Source organism: Macadamia integrifolia, chromosome 1, assembly GCF_013358625.1.
Source record: "Macadamia integrifolia cultivar HAES 741 chromosome 1, SCU_Mint_v3, whole genome shotgun sequence".
In the NCBI taxonomy this organism is placed as follows: domain Eukaryota; kingdom Viridiplantae; phylum Streptophyta; class Magnoliopsida; order Proteales; family Proteaceae; genus Macadamia; species Macadamia integrifolia.
In genome coordinates, this window is record NC_056557.1 from 22,232,285 (window position 1) to 22,253,148 (window position 20,864).

Below are 20,864 nucleotides of genomic sequence, written 5' to 3' on the forward strand. Positions count from 1 at the left end.
AAAAATTATGGGAGATCTCTCTCCACACGTTTTTACTCCTCTCTGCTCCACCTCATCAACAAGATAAAAAAAATATTTTTTTGTTTTAGAAGCTAAAATCGTTAGCTTCCCTCCCCCATTCTATATATAATAGAATTAACACAAAGGGAGGAGGCACTTCATTCTTCTTCTAAGGTTTTTTCTTAGTTGCTCTATCTCTTTCTCTAGTTTTCTCTTTCTCTAGCTCTAATTCTAGGTTTATGCTTTAAATACTTTTGTAAGTTCTTTTTATTCAATTAATGCAAGCACTTTTATTTTTGATTCAGTCTTTTATTTTTATTGTTTAAATAATTGAAGTTATAATTTTCAAGTTCTAGTTCTAGGCTTAGTTCTAGGTGATAAGAATAAGCTATAAAGCATGTCTTTCAAGTTCAATTTTTTTCTTCAGATTTGTTTTCTCTAGTACTAGAAATTTTAGATTTGGTTTATTCTAGATCTGGTTTTTAGTACTGGTGATATCTCAAATCGATCAAGTTTTCAGTTCAAGGGTTGAAGTTCAAGTAAATAGGCTCCTTCAGTAGTCTTCTCTCCCCCCCCTCTCATTCCCTCTTTTTGACGACCATTTCTTTCTTAATTTAGGATTTTAATTTTAGTCGTTACATTATTGTTATCCCTTTCCCCTAAGGTTCATGGCTAGTGTATGTGTTGGCTTTGCCCCTCCTAGCCATAGAACCATCATTTTATTGTTTTTATTTTAATTGTCTCATTTTCCCTAAAGCCATGTAGAGTAACCCTTGTAAGAGTGACTCTCTGGTCAAGTAGGGAAGCTCATATTATGATGCATCCCTCGGGCTAGGTAGAAAAACCTACTTGTGAGTCTCTCTCTAGCTTTATCCCATTTTTTTTACTTTGTTTTTATTTCAGCATTTTTTTCCTTCATTACTTTTAATTGCATGTGTTGTTTATTTTCAGTTATTTATCTATGTAATTTTAATTGTGTGGCTTGCGTCATTAAATTCTTAGATGACGAATGGTTAGGACGTTATCTTAGATACATATGTTTAGGTCGGTAATTAGAATTAGATCACAACCATTAATTGGTTCACTTTTGCATTATTAAAAGAAAAAAAGAAAAATAAATAAAGTGGCTGCTCTCCCTGTGTTCAACCCGTAGCTACACTGATCCGTACGCTTGCAGTTACATTTTAAAATCTCAAACAAGTTTTTGGCACTGTTGTCGAGAAGACAGTTCCATGTTATTTTTCACTTTTTTTGGTAAATCGGAGTGCTTTGTTTGCTTTGTTTTGTTTTTCCTTTTCTTTTATTGAATTCCTGAGAAGAACAACTTGCAATAATAGTTGTATCGGTGAAGGTCGTTATGCCTCACAATATGATAAAGACAGGTTTCGCCCTGTTGTAGTACCTCAGGAATTGACCTGAGCAACCTCGGATCCCTGCTAGTAAAATTCCAAAAACCAAAAAAAAAAAATCAAAAAACTTATTAAAAAAAATTTTGCTATCCATTCTTTTGTGCTTGTCTTACTCTAGTTGTGGGTAATTCTTTATTGCATGAGTGTTAGGTGGGTACGTAATACTAAAAATCGGTTAGAAAGAAGAGATCCAACAAGTAGTGACCTTATACGTTTGCTCTCTTTAAAATCTTTTAATATGGGAGACCAACATTAAAACCCTTCACCTAAATCTCTAAAAGATTGGTTCTTCCCTGCTAGAACGACCCAACCTTCCTGCATAGTTCTACCACAAGCCCAGGGCAATAATTTTGAACTCAAATCTCAATACATCACTATGTTGCCCCACTTCTATGGGTTGACCTTTGAAGATGCATACCTATTTCCAAGGGAATTTGAAGAGGTATGTGTTCTAATTAAGATCCAACAGCTTTCTGATGATGCTATTAAGCTTAGGTTTATCACTTTTGCATTAAAAGATCAAGCTAAGAAGTGGTTGTATGGGTTATCCACAAATTCCAAAACCTTATGGGAACAGTTCACAGTTGTCTTCCTTAAGAAGTTTTTTCTAACTCATAAGACCAATAAGCTTAGAAGTGATATCCTTCAGTTTAGGCAAAATCCTAGTGAGTCATTTTCTAAACTTTTGGAGAGATTCAAGGATCTACTCCAAGAATGCCCTCACCATGGCCTAGACTTATGGCATTTATGTCAAATAATTTATGAGGGTATTGATTGCCCAACTAAACAAATGATAGAGTCTATGTGCTCTGAGGGATTCACATCCTTTACAGATGAAGGAAAGGCATGGGAATTCTTACTTGACTGAGCTGACAAAACCCGTGAGTGGGAATCAACCCAAGAGAGTGAAAGAATCATAGGAGAAAAAGGATATTTTGTGGATGGGATAGTAGCCAAGGAAGCCCATTTGGATAACCTAATCAAGAGTATAGAGGCTATTGTTCCTAGAGAGCCATCATCAGTCAATTTGGTTAAGATTTGTGCTTGGTGCCAGTCCCCTAGACATGTCATAGAAGAATACCCCAACACCTCTGGGGGCACTTCTAATGATAGTGTTAATGCCTTATATCAGAATAATCCATATAGAAATACCTACAATCCAGGATGGAGAAATCACCTAAATCTCTCCTAGAATCAGGGCAACCAAGCAGGTCAATCTGGACCCCAAAGGCCTCCCTTTGCACAATAATCTTTTTCCCAAAATACTTTTCCTAGGTCAAATGTAGGACCTCAGGATAGTTTTCCTAGGGCCCCTCTCCTATCATCTTATCAGCAATCCCCTGGGTTTACCAACACTGGAGAGGCAAGTAGAATAAGTGATTAGGAAAAAAAATATGGCCCTCCTTATGACAAGCCATCAAAATCTTAAGAGAGAACTCACCCAAGTTATCTCAATTATGTGTGAGAGGGAAAAAGGAACTTTACCCAGTCAACCAGAGCCTAACCCTAGGCATCATCAGCCTGTTAGTTCACAGGCACCAACTAGCGCACCACTGAATATAGTACAAGGTCAAACCTAACAAGGGCCCTCTGACCAATGTAATGTTATTTATGCCCTTAGGAGTGGTAGAGAGTACCAACAGAGCGTTCCTAAATCTTCTCCATCTATTACTCCTGTTAACTCTCCTTCAGTTGAGGACACAAGTGTGCCTCTTGTTCCAGGTTCGTCTGATAAACTTAAAGATTCTTTTGAAATTAAAGATGATTTGGTTGAGAAAACTAAAAATGATTCTTCTGAAAAAAGGCAAATCCCTAACAGTCCCTATGTTTCTCTTGTCCCATTTCCTAATCGCTTGGTAAACAAAAAGAAGATTGCTTCCATGGATAAAATTTTAGAAGTCTTCAAAAAAGTAGAAACATCCCTTTTTGGGATGCCATATCCTAGATCCCCGTCTATGCAAAGGTACTAAAAGATTTGTGTACTCACAAACGTATCACTAGTGTGCCCAATAAAGCGTTTTTACAGGTAACATTAGTTCCATAATTACTGAGCCTATAGTAGCCAAGTATAAGGATTCAGGGAGCTCTACCATATCTTGTGTCATAAGCAACACCTATATTGAGCATGCCTTACTTGACCTTGGTGTAAGTGTGAATCTTTTACCTTACCATGTGTACAAGCAACTAGGATTAGGAGAATTGAAAGCCACTGGAACTACTCTTCAGTTGGTAGATAGGTCTGTTAAGATTCCCAAAGGGATGGTTGAGGATGTCTTGCTAAAGGTGGGGAAATTTATTTACCCTGTTGATTTCATTGTGTTAGATACCAAACCCTACTCAACCAAGGATGGGATTCTAATAATTCTAAGAAGACCATTCCTGGCTACCAGTAATGCATTAATCAACTGTTGGAACGGTTTCCTAAGGTTATCTTTTGGTAACCAAACTGTTGAGTTTAACATATTTAGGATAGGCAAGCAACCACATATGGAAGAAGAGATCAATATGCTTAAGGATTTTCTGGATTTTTTTGATGATTTAATTACCAACATTGATATTGATTTTGATTCAAAATTCCAAGAGTGTATGGATGAGTTGGATGATGATAGTGAAAATTTCTTTTCTAAAGTCTTAAGTCTTCACACACCTGTGGAGCCCTTAGGACCCCTTACCAATTCCATTCCCAAACCTTCCATAGTTTAGCCCCTTCAGCTAGATCTTAAGGGGTTACCATCTAATTTGAAGTATGCTTTCCTAGGGCCTGACCATACTCTTCCTGTAATAATTTCTTCAAATTTGACTTCTAACCAGGAAGAGGAGTTACTTAAAGTGTTAAAAGATAATAAGGAAGCCCTAGGTTAGATCATGACTGATATCAAAGGTATAAGCCATTCTATTGTGCAACATCATATACATATTATGGACGATTTCAAACCATCCATGGAACCCCAAAGAAGAGCTAGCCCAGTGATGATGAAAGCCATTAAGAAAGAGATCCTAAAGTGCTTAGATCATGAAATAATTTATCCTATTTCTGACAGCCAATGGGTAAGCCCAGTTCACGTAGTGCCTAAAAAGTCTGGGGTGACTGTAGTTCCCAATGCCAATAATGAACTAATTTCAACCCATGACCAATCAGGGTGGAGAGTGTCCATAGACTGTAGAAAACTTAATGTGGTAACTTGGAAGGACCACTTCCCATTGTCATTCATTGACCAGATGTTAGAGAGGTGAGCTGGACATAAATATTATTGTTTTCTTGATGGATATTCCAGCTATAACCAGATCCCAATTACTTTAGAGGACCAATATAAGACCACTTTTACATGCCCATATAGAACATTTGCTTGCAGGCGTATGCCCTTTAGGCTTTGCAATGCCCCTGCTACGTTCTAACGATGCATGATGAGCATCTTTTCTGACATGGTCAAAAAATTCTTAGAAGTATTTATGATTGACTTTTCAATTCATGGGAATTTCTATTCTGAATGTCTTCATCATCTTTCCCTAGTTTTGAAAAGATGTATATCTAAGAATTTGGTTTTGAATTGGGAGAAATGTTATTTTATGGTTAAATCAAGTATTGTTTTAGGCCATGTAATATCCAAGGAGGGAATTAGAGTAGATAGAGCCAAAGTGGATTTAATTGATAATTTACCACCTCCTCAATTTGTTAAGGATGTCCGGTCTTTTCTAGAGTATGCGGGCTTCTACAGAAGGTTTATCAAGAACTTTAGTTAGTTAGCCCGACCTCTCACTTCATTACTTACCAAAGATCAAACTCTTGAGTTTTCTAAAGAGTGCCTCAATTTGTTAAGGATGTCCGGTCTTTTCTAGAGTATGCGGGCTTCTACAGAAGGTTTATCAAGAACTTTAGTTAGTTAGCCCGACCTCTCACTTCATTACTTACCAAAGATCAAACTCTTGAGTTTTCTAAAGAGTGCCTACAATCTTTCAAACAAATTAAGAAGGGGTTGACCAATGCATCTATTGTTCAACCACTTATTTGAACTGAACCTTTTGAACTGATGTGTGATGTTTCGGATTTTTCCATAGGAGCGATTTTGGGTCAACGGATTAATAAGTTACCCACTGTCATTTACTATGCTAGTAGGACCTTAAATGATGCACAACTCAATTATACAACCGCTGAAAAAGAATTTTTAGTCGTTGTGTTTGCATTAGAAAAGTTTCGATGTTACTTAGTTGGTTCATATGTGGTGGTATATACTGATCACTCAGCTCTCAGATACCTAGTTCAGAAGAAAGATGCCAAAGCCTTTCTCATTAGGTGGGTTTTACCTTATAAGGGTTTGATTTAGAAATTAGGGATAAAAAAGGAGTTGAAAACCTAATTGCAGACGATTTATCCCAGTTTCCCAATTCCTTGATGCCGATTCTCTAGTCAAAAAGAACTTTTCAGATGAACAATTATTTACAATATCCAGTGAACCATGGTTTGCTGACATTTTCAACTTCTTAGTTTCAGGTGTGACTCCAGATCACTAGTCCACCCAAGATAAGTATAGGTTTCATTCCCAAGTTAAACACTTTTTCTAGGATGATCCTTATTTATTTAAGATATATCCAGATCAGATTATCCGACAATGTATTCCTGATCATGAGAAACATTTCATTCTCTCTTTTTGTTATGATTATGCATGTGGTGGACACTTTAGACCTAAGAAGACTACCGCAAAGGTTCTCCAATGCGGATTTTATTGGCCCACTCGTTTTATAGATGCTTTTAATTTTTATAAGGCTTGTCCCATCTGTCAGTCTTTTGGCCGTATCAATAAGAGGAACATGATGCCCTCAACCCTATTTTGGTAGTTGAGATCTTTGATGTATAGGCATCGATTTTATGGGACCATTTTCTAATTCCTTTGGGAATTTATACATACTTTTGGCCATTGATTATGTTTCTAAATGGATAGAGGCCATACCTTGTAAATCTAATGACCACAAAGTGGTGGTCTAATTTCTCAAAGAGAACATTTTTTTTTTTGCTTTGGTGTAGCACGTGCAATAATTAATGATAGGGGTACTCATTTTTGTAATCAGCCTTTTGAGGCCTTAATGAAAAAGTATGGGATCACCCATAAGTTATCTACCTATTATCACCCCCAAAATGGTGGCCAAGTGGAGGTTTTTAATAGGAAGATCAAACAAATCTTGGAGAAAATATTAATCTTAACCGTAAGGATTGGTCCCTTAGACTCATTGATGCCTTGTGGGCCCATCGGACTACATTCAAGATTGACCTTGGCCAGTCTCCCTACCGTTTGATGTATGAGAAAGTTTGTCACTTACCAATTGAGTTGGAGCATAAGGCCTTTTGGGTCATCAAGAAGCTCAACTTTGATTTGTCTGATGCGGGAATTCATCGTAGGCTCAAACTATTTGAGTTGGAGGAACTTAGGAATAATGCCTATGAAAGTTCTAGGATTTACAAGGAAAAGACCAAAGCTTTCCATTATAAGCACATTCTACACAAATCTTTTACAATTGGTGATAAGATCTTATTGTACAACTCTCGATTGTATCTTTTCCTTAGTAAGCTAAGATCCCGATGGGATGGCCCATTTATTGTCCAAAATGTATATCCCCATGGGGATGTGGAGATTTTGAATCCTGGAATATGGGTAATTTCGAAGGTTAATGGTCAGCATTTGAAACCGTTCATCGAGTTTCCTGCTACTGGTAGTGAAGAGGTTATAGATCTCCATGAACCTCTTTACACTAATGATTAACTTTTAATCAGGTATGACCCCCTTACATTATATTTGTTCTTAACTCTTTCCATGCATTAAGGACATTGCATGACTTAAATGTGGGGGAGGGAAACCAGTTTTTGTTTTTTCCACTTTGTTTTGTTAGTTTTTCTTTTTTATTTTTGAGCTTTCTAAGGATGAAGTCTTGCTTTGGCTTTTGGCTAATGATCATACCATTCGGTTGCATGATGTATGAAAATAAAAGTTTTGATTAAGGTACCCATTTTGAAAGTATAAAAACCCTGTTGAGAAGAAAGAAACAAGCATGTGTCTTGAGATGGGACTTTCTTTTGAAAAATAAGAGACCCTTGTTTTATGGTGTTGGACCAGATGTAAGTATGTGGTTTTCTTATACTTTTGATTTGGAGTTGAGACATTCTTTTTAACTTGGCATGAGTTGACAAATGCAAAATTTTAAATAAAGTATGAAATACGGTATAAAAAAGAGTAAGAGTTGATTCCCTTGGAACTAGACAGGGTATTGCGCCTCAGGAAGCGTGGTATCTTGATCGAAATTCCTAGGGAGGAAACTTCTGAAAAAAATCTAACATCACTGTATTTGTGGGCATATGCAAAAAGCGAACCTACATAGTAACTTCGGTGTCTGGTGTTTGCTCTATCATGTCATTCAGGCCAAAAGTAGTGGAGTAGAATAGAGTTTATTAAGTGAAAAAAGGAGAAAAAAATGTGCAAATGTCATTAAAGCTTGGTAACATGTTTAGTCAAAAACACTCCAACGCCTTAGTCATTGGTTCCCTATTTCTTCACAAGTGGTTTTTCCTTGAGATAAGGATGTTTTGGAAGAGACGAAGTGAGTTCCAAATTAAGAAATATGTTAGAGCCTAGAATTGATAAAGGGTAATAAAGTTCAAGTGTGGGGGGTCCCTTGTAAGAGGAATTATCTTTGCTTCGTATCGGTATGGCCCTTACCTTTAGCTAAGGATGGAATTTGTTTATTTTGAATTTTGGATGTATATTCATTGCAACCATCCACGAGACACAACTCGCCTACTAAGGGTGACCTAGGGGTTTAAAGGCTTATTGCACATGCTAAGTGCAACTGTGATTCCTATGAAAGTGAGTTAGGTTTTTTATTTTTATTATTTTTCTTTTTGTTTTGCTCGAGGACTAGCAAAGTCTAAGTGTGGGGGAATTCTGATGAACACATTTATGTGTGAAATCTAGTGTAGTAAAATATACATTTTACATATTTAGAATGGAGCTATCTTGTGTTTTACTCTCTTTTTGTAGGTTTTATATTTTCAAGGCCTTAAGGACTATTGGACGCTATATCTCTAATTTTAATCATAAAGAGGTCCTATTTCTTTTCATGGTTGCGAAGAAGACGAAATTTTGAGCAAGATAGACATGTTCAATTGCAAGTACACATTCATTTGGTCAACCGCACAAGTGATTATTCTTTTTAGGCCAGAAAAAGAATAATGAATCAGAACTGAACCAAGATACAGAACCAGCCCATCTGCAATTGTCCCAAGAGTATAAAGAATATTCTAAATACCAATAAGGATCGATGGACCACATCCTTAAGTGATTGAAGATTCCGTTTTAGTAACAACAACTACCTAGCATAGTTGGTGAATTGTGGTGTGTAAAATCCCTTACTTATTAGGAGGTCAGCCAAGATGGTTGTATGCAAGTTTGAAGAAGAGAGAGAGAAAATAAAGAGAAAAATAGGAAAGAAGAAAAAAAATACAAGGGCATGGATGGAATTTCCTATTAAAATAGAATATTATCTAGATCCAAGCAAGAAATATTGGCCAAAGGGGGTTTCTTGCGCAAAAAGAGAGAAAAATAGAAAAGGGAGAAAAAATAGAAAAAAAAGGGAAGAAAAATCGTGTGAGATCTCTCTCCACACGTTTTCTCTCTTCTCTCTCCTCCACCTCATCAAGAAGATAAAAAAAATCTTTTTTTTTTAGAAGCTTCCCTTCCCCATTCTCTATATAATAGAATTAACACAAGGGGAGGAGGCACTTCATTCTTCTTCTAGGATTTTTTTTTAGTTGCTCTATCTCTTTCTTTAGCTCTAGTTCTAGGTTTATGTTTTAAATACTTTTATAAGTTCTTTTTATTCAATTAATGCAAGCACTTTTGTTTTTGATTCAGTCTTTTATTTTTATTGTTTAAACAATTGAAGTTGTAATTTTCAAGTTCTAGTTCTAGTCTTAGTTCTAGATGACAAGAATAAGCTATGAAGCATGTCTTTCAAGTTCAATTTTTTTCTTCAGATTTGTTTTCTCTAGTACTAGAAATTTCAGATTTGGTTTATTCCAGATCTGGTCTTTAGTACTGGTAGTCTCTCAAATCCATCAAGTTTTCAGTTCAAGGGTTGAAGTTCAAGTAAGTAGGCTCCTTTAGTAGTCTTCTCTCCCCCCTCTCATTCCTTCTTCTGACTACTATTTCTTTCTTAATTTAGGATTTTAATTTCAGTCATTAAATTATTGCTATCCCTTTCCCCCAAGGTTCATGGCTAGTGTATGTGTTGGCTTTGCCCCTCCTAGCTATAGAACCATCATTTTATTATTTTTATTTTAATTATCTCATTTTCCCTAAAGCCAAGTAGAATAACCCTTGTCAGAGTGACTCTCTGGTCAAGTAGGGAAGCTTATATTATGATGCATCCCTTGGGCTAAGTAGAGAAACCTACTTGTGAGTCTCTTTCTACCTTTATCCCCTTTCTTTTACCTTATTTTTATTTCAACATTTTTTTCCTTCATTGATTTTTAATTGCGTGGATTGTTTATTTTTAGTTAGTTATTTATTTAATTTTAATTGCGTGGCTTAAATCTTTAAATTCTTAGATGACGAATGGTTAGGACGTTATCTTAGATACATATATTGAGGACGATAATTAGAATTAGATCACAATCATTAATCGGTTCACTTTCGCATTATTAAAAGAACTAAAAAATAAATAAAGTGACTACTCTCCCTGTGTTCGACCAGTAGCTACACTGATCCGTACGTTTGCGGTTACATTTTAAAATCTCAAACACTTCCCCCAATAAAATATCGTTGAAAGGAAGAGAATGTGAAACAAAAATCTTACTTATGCCATTGTGACCGCACAAAAGAAACCCCAATCCACTTTTCTTACAATCCTGAATCAAAGCAACATCACAGTTTGGCTTATGAGTGCCAACTAATGGAGGTGACCATGTTGAGCTAGAAGTCATAGCAGAAGATAAAGTCTCACTACCAATAGCCTTTGTCGATGTTAGGAACTCGTTGCAGAAGCTTTGTGTAGCCATAATTACAACAACAACAACAAACAACAAACAACAACAACAACAACAACAACAACAACAACAACAACAACAATCATAATCTTATCCCAACTGAATGGGCTCGGCTATATGGATCCAATATGGGAAAGAGAAAGTAAAGAAGCATAAAGTATAGGTTAAAAAGAATAAACATGGGGATAATAGAAGAAGGTACAATAGCATAGAAAGACGCATTATGGAAACATCCCCTATAAGGGGTCAGTAACACGGGTCCTTGTCCTCCACGCAACTCTATCCAAAGTCATACTAGGGTCGAGCCCTATGCTTTGCATATCTTCTCAGACTACTTCGTTAATAGTCATCTTAGGCCTGTCCCTACCTTTTCTAGCTCCCTCCAAGTGAATCTGATCACTCTTCCTTATTAGGGCCTCCATAGGTCTCTGTTAGACATGGCCATACAACCTTAATCAGCTCTCATGGAGCTTGTCTTGGATTGGTGCAACCCCCAAATCATTTCTAATACGTTCATTCCTTACTCTATCTCTCCTGGTCTTGCCGCATAGGCCTCTCAACATTCTCATCTCCGCTACACTCAGTTTATTCAAAGTACTCTTCTTGATTGCCTAATATTCCGCTCCATATGTCATAGTTGGTCATATAATTGTCTTGTAAAATTTTTCCTTAAGTTTAATAGGTATTCTTTTATCATATAACACTCCCACCGCACATCGCCACTTCATCCACCCCACTTTAATCCTATGGGCAACATCATTCTCTATATCCCCTCTTTGTCAATGATAGACCCCAAGTATTTAAAATAGTCACTCCGAGTAGTTCCTGTTCCCCTAGCTTCACCACTCCCTCCCCTCTTCTAGATTGAGTGAAGGGGCACATCATATATTCTGTCTTCATTCTACTTAACCTAAAACCTCTTGATTTCAAGCTTGATCTCCATAGCTCCAGTTTAGTATTAATCCCATCCACAGTTTCATCTATCAGCGCAATATCATCACCAGATAACATACATCACAGAATCAAGTCTTCGATGTGTCTGGTTAGATCATCCATAATGAGTTCAAACAAATAAGGACTTAGAGCAAATCCTTGGTGTAACCCAATTGTGATTGAGAATTCGTTACATTGCCCCTCTATCATTTTGACATTCATCACCACTCCCTCGTATATGTCTTTAATTATATCTACATAGTTAATCTTACCCCTTCTCTTCTCTAGGACCTGCCAAATTAGCTCTCTCAGTACTCTGGCGTATGCTTTCTACAGGTCAATAAAGACCATATGGAGGTCCTTTCTGTGGGCTCTAAAAACTTCCACAAGTCTCCTTAGGAGGTAAATAGCTTCTCTAGGACCTGCCAAATTAGCTCTTTGTGTAGCGATAATTACCTCTTCTTATGTCCAACGCTTCCTCCTAAAGATAAGATCATTCCGAGCACACCATTAAAACCAACAACAAAAGCACATAATGAAATGATACCCTTTGAAGTACTCTTCCCTTTTATAGCAAAGTTAGGTCACCTTTGAATCCATGAATGAAATCTAACCTCCCATCAGTTGGTAGGCGGTAGGACAATGATGAACCAAACCAAAATACTCGGACGTAGGAGCAATGTAAGAAAATATGATCTACTAACTTTGCAACTTCACCACATCACTTCCATTTGGTCTCTACAGGATATTGCCAATGGTTCAAGGCTATTGCCGAAGCAAGACCACCCACCCAAGCACTCCAAAGCATACTTTTTATCTTCAATAAGGCATTGCAATGCCATATAGATGTCCAGATTGAAGGATACCTTTGTCCAGATTGAAGGGAATACCTTTGTCCACTAATTGCATAACAGGTGATAAGGCCTCCATGTGATCTTAGCCCTTTCATAGTGAGTCCTTACCACACGTACAACTTTGCGTTCCCTTAGATCCAAGCTCCTCCACAATAGTCAGGTTTTCATAAAACCCTAATCATCATACTCGATCACTCAAAAAGGAAGAGAAAGATGGGAGAGGTGTTTTCTAGAGGAGGGTGTGAACCGTGAGAACTATTCTCTCGCTTTTCTCTACGTTGTTTTGGTTTAGTCAATCTTATATCTTTTTGGCCAATTAGAATCTCTTATTAGTTAGTATTTTAGTAACATCCAACTAAGTAATGGGTCTCTTGTTGGGAGTGAACAACTAAACCAAAACCAATCTTATCATAAAAGATAAGATCAAACTTATTAGAAAAATAAATAATATAAAATTCTTTTCCTACCAATAGAAAAATAAATAATATAAAATTCTTTTTCCTAACATCTAGTTGGTGGTTGCTGGATCTGTTGGTGGGCTAATGATTTGGAATATCACAATGGATAAGGGATCTTGAAGGTGGGTGAGTTTGGTTTCTTATGGGAGGGCATGGTTTGATTTTTATTTATTTATTTTTCTGAGTGCTTGAAACTAACACAAGATAGGGAAAAAGAACTATGTCCAAGAGTGAGACCTATGCTAATGTTCCCATGAGTCTATCTCTCTTTTGGAATGGATGATGATTGACTTCTGATAGCCATCTAAAAGATCTTTATTCTAAAAAATAAATAAAATCCAGGGACAATTTCCCTTGACCAAGGCTTTCAAATGGTGTTAGGAGAGTATCCAAGAAGTATTATCAGCCCTATACTATAGGAGCAGACATTAGCAACCATTAATGGCTTAGTTTTTCTTGCTCCCAAGGTATTTTTCTTGCTCCCAAGGTTTAGAAAAACTTTCTGTATGATAAAAACAAAAATAGATTCTATTAATGAGTGACTTAGTGTAAATATTGGGCAAGTGTTTTCTGTCTGTGAGAAGCCTGGCCCCGTGCCTATATATAGGTAGAAGCATGCACGCCAGGCAAGGGCACAATAGTCATTGCAAGCCCTTGTGTCTATGGTGTAGGGGCCTCTCACGAACAGAAAACTTTGTCCAATTAATTTATAATAGAAAACAAAAACATAATATAGAAATTTCATAATCTTGATAAAATGCATGTCAAACACTTTTTAAACCATTATTAGAAAGCATCATTGATTTTTTATGACCAATTGACATATGAAATAAAATGAAAAATCACCATGCATTGTTTGCATGATATTTACTTATAATATCTCATGGTATTCACTATACACCATTGTTTTTTTCTTTTTTCTTTCCTCTTTAACTTCGATGTTATGTTGTTAGAATATAAGAAGAAATTATGATTATGAAACCTTTACAATACTAAGACATCGGAGCGAAACCAATCATATGAATTTATCTGAGAAATATTTATCCATCATAATCCTTTAACATGTAGCGAACTCATTTGGGGACTGATAACCGAGCTTCTTCCTTAAGGACCTATGGTTGGAATTTGTATTCGGATCTGCAACCTGTTCATGTTTTAATTTCTATGGTCTGTAATATAATCCCCCATTTAATTTTCTTTTGTGGTGTTTCTACTTGTGCTGCCATGATCAGTTCTGGTGAATAATTATGATGCCAGAATTGACATCCAATCAAGTAACATGATTAAGTTGTTGTTTTTGTAGTTAATTTAAGATATTTTTATCTCACGATTAGTTAGGTCGATTTATATTTAGGACATTATAAGTCGATTTATATTTAAGACATTATAATTTTGCCATATGCTTAATCTAACACTTAACTAATTAAATTAGCATGTAATTGGCATGCAGAGTCATATTGGTTAAATTTTTTATACTTTGTTTAGTATATTTATATTGGTTTTCTTTTGACACAATTAAAATAATGTGGCGCTTGATTTCATGAAATGTGTTTAGATTCATTAATTCAATATGTGATAGTGTAAAGTAATGTACTTTAATCAGCTTTCACCTCTTGGCATAACTTAGTTACTTACATTAGTATATATGTATCATATTACTTAACACATAGTATAACCTTTACATACTTAGAAGATTTAATATAGCTATCACATATGCACTTAGATATATGAATTAGAGTAACTAAAATTTAACATAGCTAAAAGCTTTTTACCTTCATCAGCATCAATCGAACCTTCCATTATCCTGTTGCCTCCTTTTTGGTTTATCTTTATTTTGTTCCTACCACCTTTGTTAGGTGGTAGTGGGGTTGATTTAATGTTACTAATTCTAATTGATAGTGCAGTGTTAGTTATGTTTTTTTTTTATTATTATTATTTATTATTTTAACATTTAATACACGGTAAGTATTGCAGTTGCATATGTGAAATAGAGAAATTGGGGTCCCACATCTTAATTGGGAAAGTAAGAAATTGATCCCCTCGACTGCATATCTATGGTAAACAAAATGAGATCAATGATACATATGTATTTTGAGTAAGCATCAGTCAATGTCGTTTATTGTTCCTACATTTGTACGACTCTATTTGTGCGGGTTAATGTAGGTTTATCGGAATATTATTTGACAGTGTGGATGGTAATGTAAGTCTACAACTCTGTTGTGGACTTGTCGTGCTAAATCAGGGATTTTACATGTTTAATTTGTTCTAATCCTTGATCGGGTAGTTGGTCTAAGTTGTGAATTTTCATGCCCAATCACATGTATTAAATTTTTGTTTTAGCTTTCAAATATATTGGTTGGTTACAAAGTTTTAGGAAAAAGAAAATTTTTGTACTATTGGATACAGTATCGATTTTTTTTTTTGGAGGTGGTTAGGTTTGTTTTTTAGTTATTAGGTTTGTCTGTTCAACATGTTATGGCCTATTGAAAATGCCATTTGTTCATGACAGTTAATTCAAAATTGAAGAAAATCAAGGCAGTTTTTGATGGTCCAATATTTGACTGATTCGTCCGATTATGCAACTAGTTTAGGTCACACTTTCTCGTAGCCAAATTACGATAAAGTAATCAGGTAATTTGGATACTTCATTGGGGATTGTTATATTCGATCATGATTTCGGGTAGAAGTTATGTAGAATTATTGATCGCAATAAGATTCAAATGAGATGGAAGCAACCTTTTTTTTTTTTTTTTTTTTTCACATTGCGATGTTATAGACACTTTGGAAGAAATGGTTTGAATTGCAATGATTTCAAAACTGTCTTGCACCTTTTTATGATCTGTAAAATGAATCTCGGTATATGTTGGGTATAGGAAGTTGAGATTAAGCCCTGCCATATTTTATTCCAACCATGCACAAAACCATTCCCTTATAAATCTGAAGATGATGTTATGGACACTTAGTTTAGTGTTGACGGGACCCGGATGTTTGAAACCCAATATTTAGAAGATGAAGCGCATTATATATTGTGTTTGTAACGTTTCGTAGTTGGGGTATATATAGCAATCTGTACACAAGGCAGCTATGTTTGTACTCAAATTAAGACAAAAAAATTTGGTTATGGGCAGGAAGATTTTGAACCACCTAGTTAAGATCATGGGTGGTATAAGGTATGTCCGGTTGATAATTTTTATTTTCCAACATATAAAGCACTATATGTTATGCAAAGAAAAAAAGAACAGGGCATGGGGCAGAGAATGCTAAAAAAATTTGAGGGAAGTTGGGAAAAGTAACGAATTTCACAAATTTAAGATAGTTAACGACATCAAATAATCGCAACGATATTGGTATCAAATAACAAGCGAGACAGATGGAGTTCTACATAGTAGGCGTTATTTGAAGCATAAGGTAATACGAGTTGGACCATCTTCCATAGAACTTGATGATTTCATTACAATTAAAACTATCTGCTATCTAGTTAGGACACGCCCATTGTTCGATATATAGGAATGAAGTTAACAGGCTTTACAAACAAAAAAAGTCCTACCACAACACAATTTCATAGTTACAAAAAATGTTGCAGTAAGACCTTCCAAAGTTAACAAAAAAATCGTTTAAGTTCATTAGGTTATCCAGAACGTGCACAGTGATCCTTCCAGTCATCGCCTATACGCCTTACATCATCCAGAAAAGGAGTCCCGTTGCGGCCGCTTCAACATCCTCTCCTGTTATCACATAGGTAGGAAAAAAGATTTAACGACCCATTAACGCATAATAGGTATGTTGCCCACCTATCCATGCTTATGTTTCAGAAGCGGGTAAATATAATGATACTGTTAATGCACTTCTATAGGTTGTGTTGGGCTCAAACCATTGGATTTACCTTAACTTGCTTAGTGTACCGGTATTGAGTATTGAGAAGAGAAACCTTAATTTAAACACACTAATGCATAAATGCATATGTAATTTGTTCCATTCCGATGAAAGCTGACATATGAAACTAAAGTGAAATACATAAGTATAACAAATAAGTTAAAGCAGTCGCTCAGCTAGCATTATTAAAGTAGAGGTATTCCAAAATCCACCACATAGATGATAATAAGAGTCACAAGGAAAACATGTTTTATGTTATCCTGCTCCAGAGACAGATCACTGACTAGATCTACATCCACCCAATAATGTAGAGGGGCTTTAGGTGGGTTCCATTGCAGTTCCATTCTCCAGAATCCTATTGTTATTTCTAGATGATAGGTGGTTTTCCGAAACACGCGCCACCATTGACAACAAAGACATAAGCATGCACACCTGTTATTGCATTAATTGGAATTTGTTAGTAAATTTTGTTTGATAAATTGCATCTTAAAACTTAGGTCTATCAAATCCTTGCGTTCAATTGTTGATGAGCCGCCTCTCCTGGTCAATAGAAACAACATTTTGAATACTAAATAGGTAAAAGACTTCGAGGTTAGAAATGAATTGAGGTCGTCTCTGATCCGAACATACATTTGCCACATTGAACAATGACAGGCAGATGACACAATGTAGAAATTATGTAGTGCATACTTTACTACATGTACAATTATGGGAATAAGGGAAAGAAAAATTAAAAACAGACATATTTATTCTACCCGTTTAAGGAGAGTAAAAGATTAGCCCTCACCCACAAATAGTATTCAGTTCTATGCAAAGGCAATACAAGTGCAACAAATTTGAATTCTCTGCACTGTCAATCAAGTGAATATACAAACCTAATCTGAAAGTCATAGAAAAGTTGAAGTTGAAAGTAAAGGTAAAAATATTTGGATGGGTATTTGGGTAACATAACATAACATATATTACTTCCTAATAGTGCCGATATTGTAACAAGGGTGAAATCCCAATGGGTACCTAAATGTGCAGTTGTGGAGGAAACAAAAGCAAGTAAATACATAAGCATATAGAGGAATGGAAGTCATACTGAGTTAATATGTTAGATTGTGATGGCAGACATGTAAACATGCATATCCATTTTGATTAACAGAGATTTTAAAATACCAATTGCAGTGAAAAACTTAAACACTGAAGAAAAACTACCATCATATAGTAGATAATTTGTTCTTGGCTTGCCAACAATGGCGATAAGGAAATAAACACTGAACACGAGTTAGTTGAACAAATGTAGAAAGACAGCACAACAGAAAATAAATAAACTAGTTAAATAGCATAAACATCGGGACTATAGTAATGTGAATGATGAGAAGGTTACCCTTTCCAAATTTGTGACCTCGGGTTCCATCGTTGCAGATGTACGACATTTCCCATTTCCGGCCACAAAAGCAGTGTCGTCAGTGTGACTGCCACCATCCTCGCGATGTACCTTCACCCGGAAATGCTCAACCAACTGTTGAAGTGTCTCCTACGGATTCTCCGACTGACTTATGAGTTCAGCCGCAATATTGAATGAATTACAATTTGGCAAAGTTGAGCGAAGTTGCTTCCTCTGCCTAGCATAGCTAGAAGGCATTAAGTCTGACGACCCAAAAGGTGATGGCACTTGATCAGATGATCCCAGAATATTGTATTGTATCGACACCTGATCCGCACAGAAGCTGAATTGTGGAAGTTCTCGGATCATTCCAAAAAACGTGGCTACAGTAGTGCTGGTTCTTCGAATAGTAGGTAGTGCAAGCAAGAGATTATCAGAAGCAGGTAGGGGGAGAGGTTTAGAAACATGTAATGGAATTAGATTAGATACACATATGGGAAGGGGTTCAGTACGACGGATGGGAACCGGTTGAGAAATAGGAATAGGATTGATAGACGCAACACCCATTGTAGACGGTGGGGAAGATGTAAATGCAATAGTATCAGACATGGAGAAAACTGGAAAGCATATACGGCTAGTCGGCTACGGAATGTACAAGGGTCCTAAGTCAGATAATGAGAAAGAGTGAATGGGCCCCTTAGGGTCGATGGAGATGGGTATCTCAGATCATATTGGATCGACAAAACCAGGTGGGGGAGGTAGAGGATCATCAATCCCTATGTTGGATGGTACATTCAGCATGACAATATCACCACCAACTGAGGTATTCAGAGGCCTAAACCCACAAGAATCTGGCAACGTCGACAATAGCGGCTTTGAGCCACATACCTGAGCAGCAGGAATATCCAGTGGGTCGGAGACCTCGTCAACCTCAATCAGTTGGGAAGCACTACTCGATACAACCAAAGTAGGGATGATGAGAACATTAACGAGCATGGGCTTGGTTAAAGATTCAAGGAAATTCAGGGAAGACTTCTTGCCATTGGGAACTTGATCCTCATAGTTACAGTTATTGGATGTATGAGTAATACGGCCACAAAGTTGGCATATATGCATGAGTTTGAACAAGAACCGTACGGGGGCAGAAGAACCTGTGGAAAGTGGGATTTTTGAGGTAAGGGGAACCGATCTATGTTTCTTGATACTGACCTTCACGCGGGCTGTATCTTTAGGAAGCCCTAGCTCAGCGTTCACCTGATGTAACGCTTTCAGCTTACCAAGACATGATACAGCAGATTGGAGGTTCGGTATGGCTAAAGCCTCTGCTAGAACTGGAAGAACATGTAACCACACAGGAATGGAGTCCATCTCTTTCACCGACGAATCAGTATCCAGTGCATGTTTCCCAAGATGAATGATTTGATCATCGCACCACTAAGGCGATGAATCCAGAACTGCTTTCCTCTCGACCTCCAAGGTGAAGTCAATGTAAAACGAACCAAAATCCGAGCAACTGGCCACAAGAAGGCCCTTTGCCTCCCAAAGATTGACAACTACATCTCGTAGTGTGTCTTTACTTGGAAGGTATGGACCAACAACGATACCAAACAGTGCGGTGGAAAAAGGGTTCCATCTAACCGATAACTCATCACGGAATACATCTAGAGGTGGAGTGGTCCAAGAGGCAAAGGATGTTGCCAAAGATGGTGTGCTAGGGGAGGACGGACTGACAGCCATCTTCTGTGGGGACATTGAACCAGTAGAAGAGCCAAAGGAATAGAAAGAGTCAAGTTCATAGTAGGAAGATGAAATGGTGGGGTTGTTTACTAAAGGTGGAAGTGGGGAGGTTCCTACAAGGGGTTCAAACATGGTCAGATTGGAGAGAGAGAGAGAGAGAGAGAGAGAGAGACGTTCTACAATGGTTTAAAAGTGCTTTGTGATCACACTGACAAGTCTGATTTTCATTGATGGAGAATAGGGAATTAGTCTTGAGTAAGGGACAGGTGGCATAGAACTTACAACGGCGGGAGGTTGATGGACGCTAGAGCACAACTGTTTGTACTCCCAACCTTAATCTATGAAATCTCGCGTTAATAAATGGTTGTTTTAATAGATGGGTATGTATTTACCATATGTGCCCCCAAAGTATAGTATACACACTTAACTATCCCCCGTACATGGATTTTGAAAATTTTTTCCAACAAATTCATACTTGTTTGTAGCCTTCAGTAACGTTTCATCTGTGCTATGTGCTTTGTCATCAAACGTTGTCCCATTCGTTTTCAAAACCAACGATGGAAGACCAGGTGTCGATCGAGATGACTGATACGAGTGGAGTCAATATTTCAAGATTATTGGTCTAGTGTCACAAAAGCTCACCCCGTAGACACAGTCTAAAAGAAAAAAAAAAATTAAATAATGAAACAATATTTAAAAAAATTAGAAATAATAAAATTCAGAATTAAAAAGAGAGGCGAGTCACGAAAATTCTACATTGAATTATTTTGTTTTTTTTTTTCGGCCTGTTTGTGAACACAAATAAATTATACTTCGTGATCCATAACCCTACCCATATGTTTTGCACTAGGGAAAGGCTCATACCTGGTAGCATCGAATGGAACTTTTTTCTTATATAGTATTGAAGATACGATTGGAATGAAAGCGAAATAAATTGTAAAGGATTTTAGGAATGCCATTATTACTTACTACTGGTAGTGCACCTCACATCGACCAAAGCGTCTAACATGCTACTTAAATTGATACGTAACCGAATTTATTGGTTGGCAATTGGGATGGTAGGAACAAATCACAACTTCTTTTTTTAACCATCCCCCGAGTTACAATTCATGTTCCTTTCCTCAGTCTATTAAAAACGGTAAAATCTGTAGTCCATCCTTGAGAGACTATGAACTCATATTTCTATCATCCTCTCAA

General features: G+C 36.7%; 1 non-coding gene across 1 annotated transcript; it reads right to left on the reverse strand.

Moving 5' to 3' along the window:
* Positions 1 to 2,034: 2,034 nt before the first annotated feature.
* On the reverse strand, positions 2,035 to 2,141 carry LOC122087133. Its single transcript, XR_006142668.1, has one exon. It is a non-coding gene; the product is annotated as a small nucleolar RNA R71 (small nucleolar RNA).
* Between the last annotated feature and the right edge of the window lie 18,723 nt (positions 2,142 to 20,864).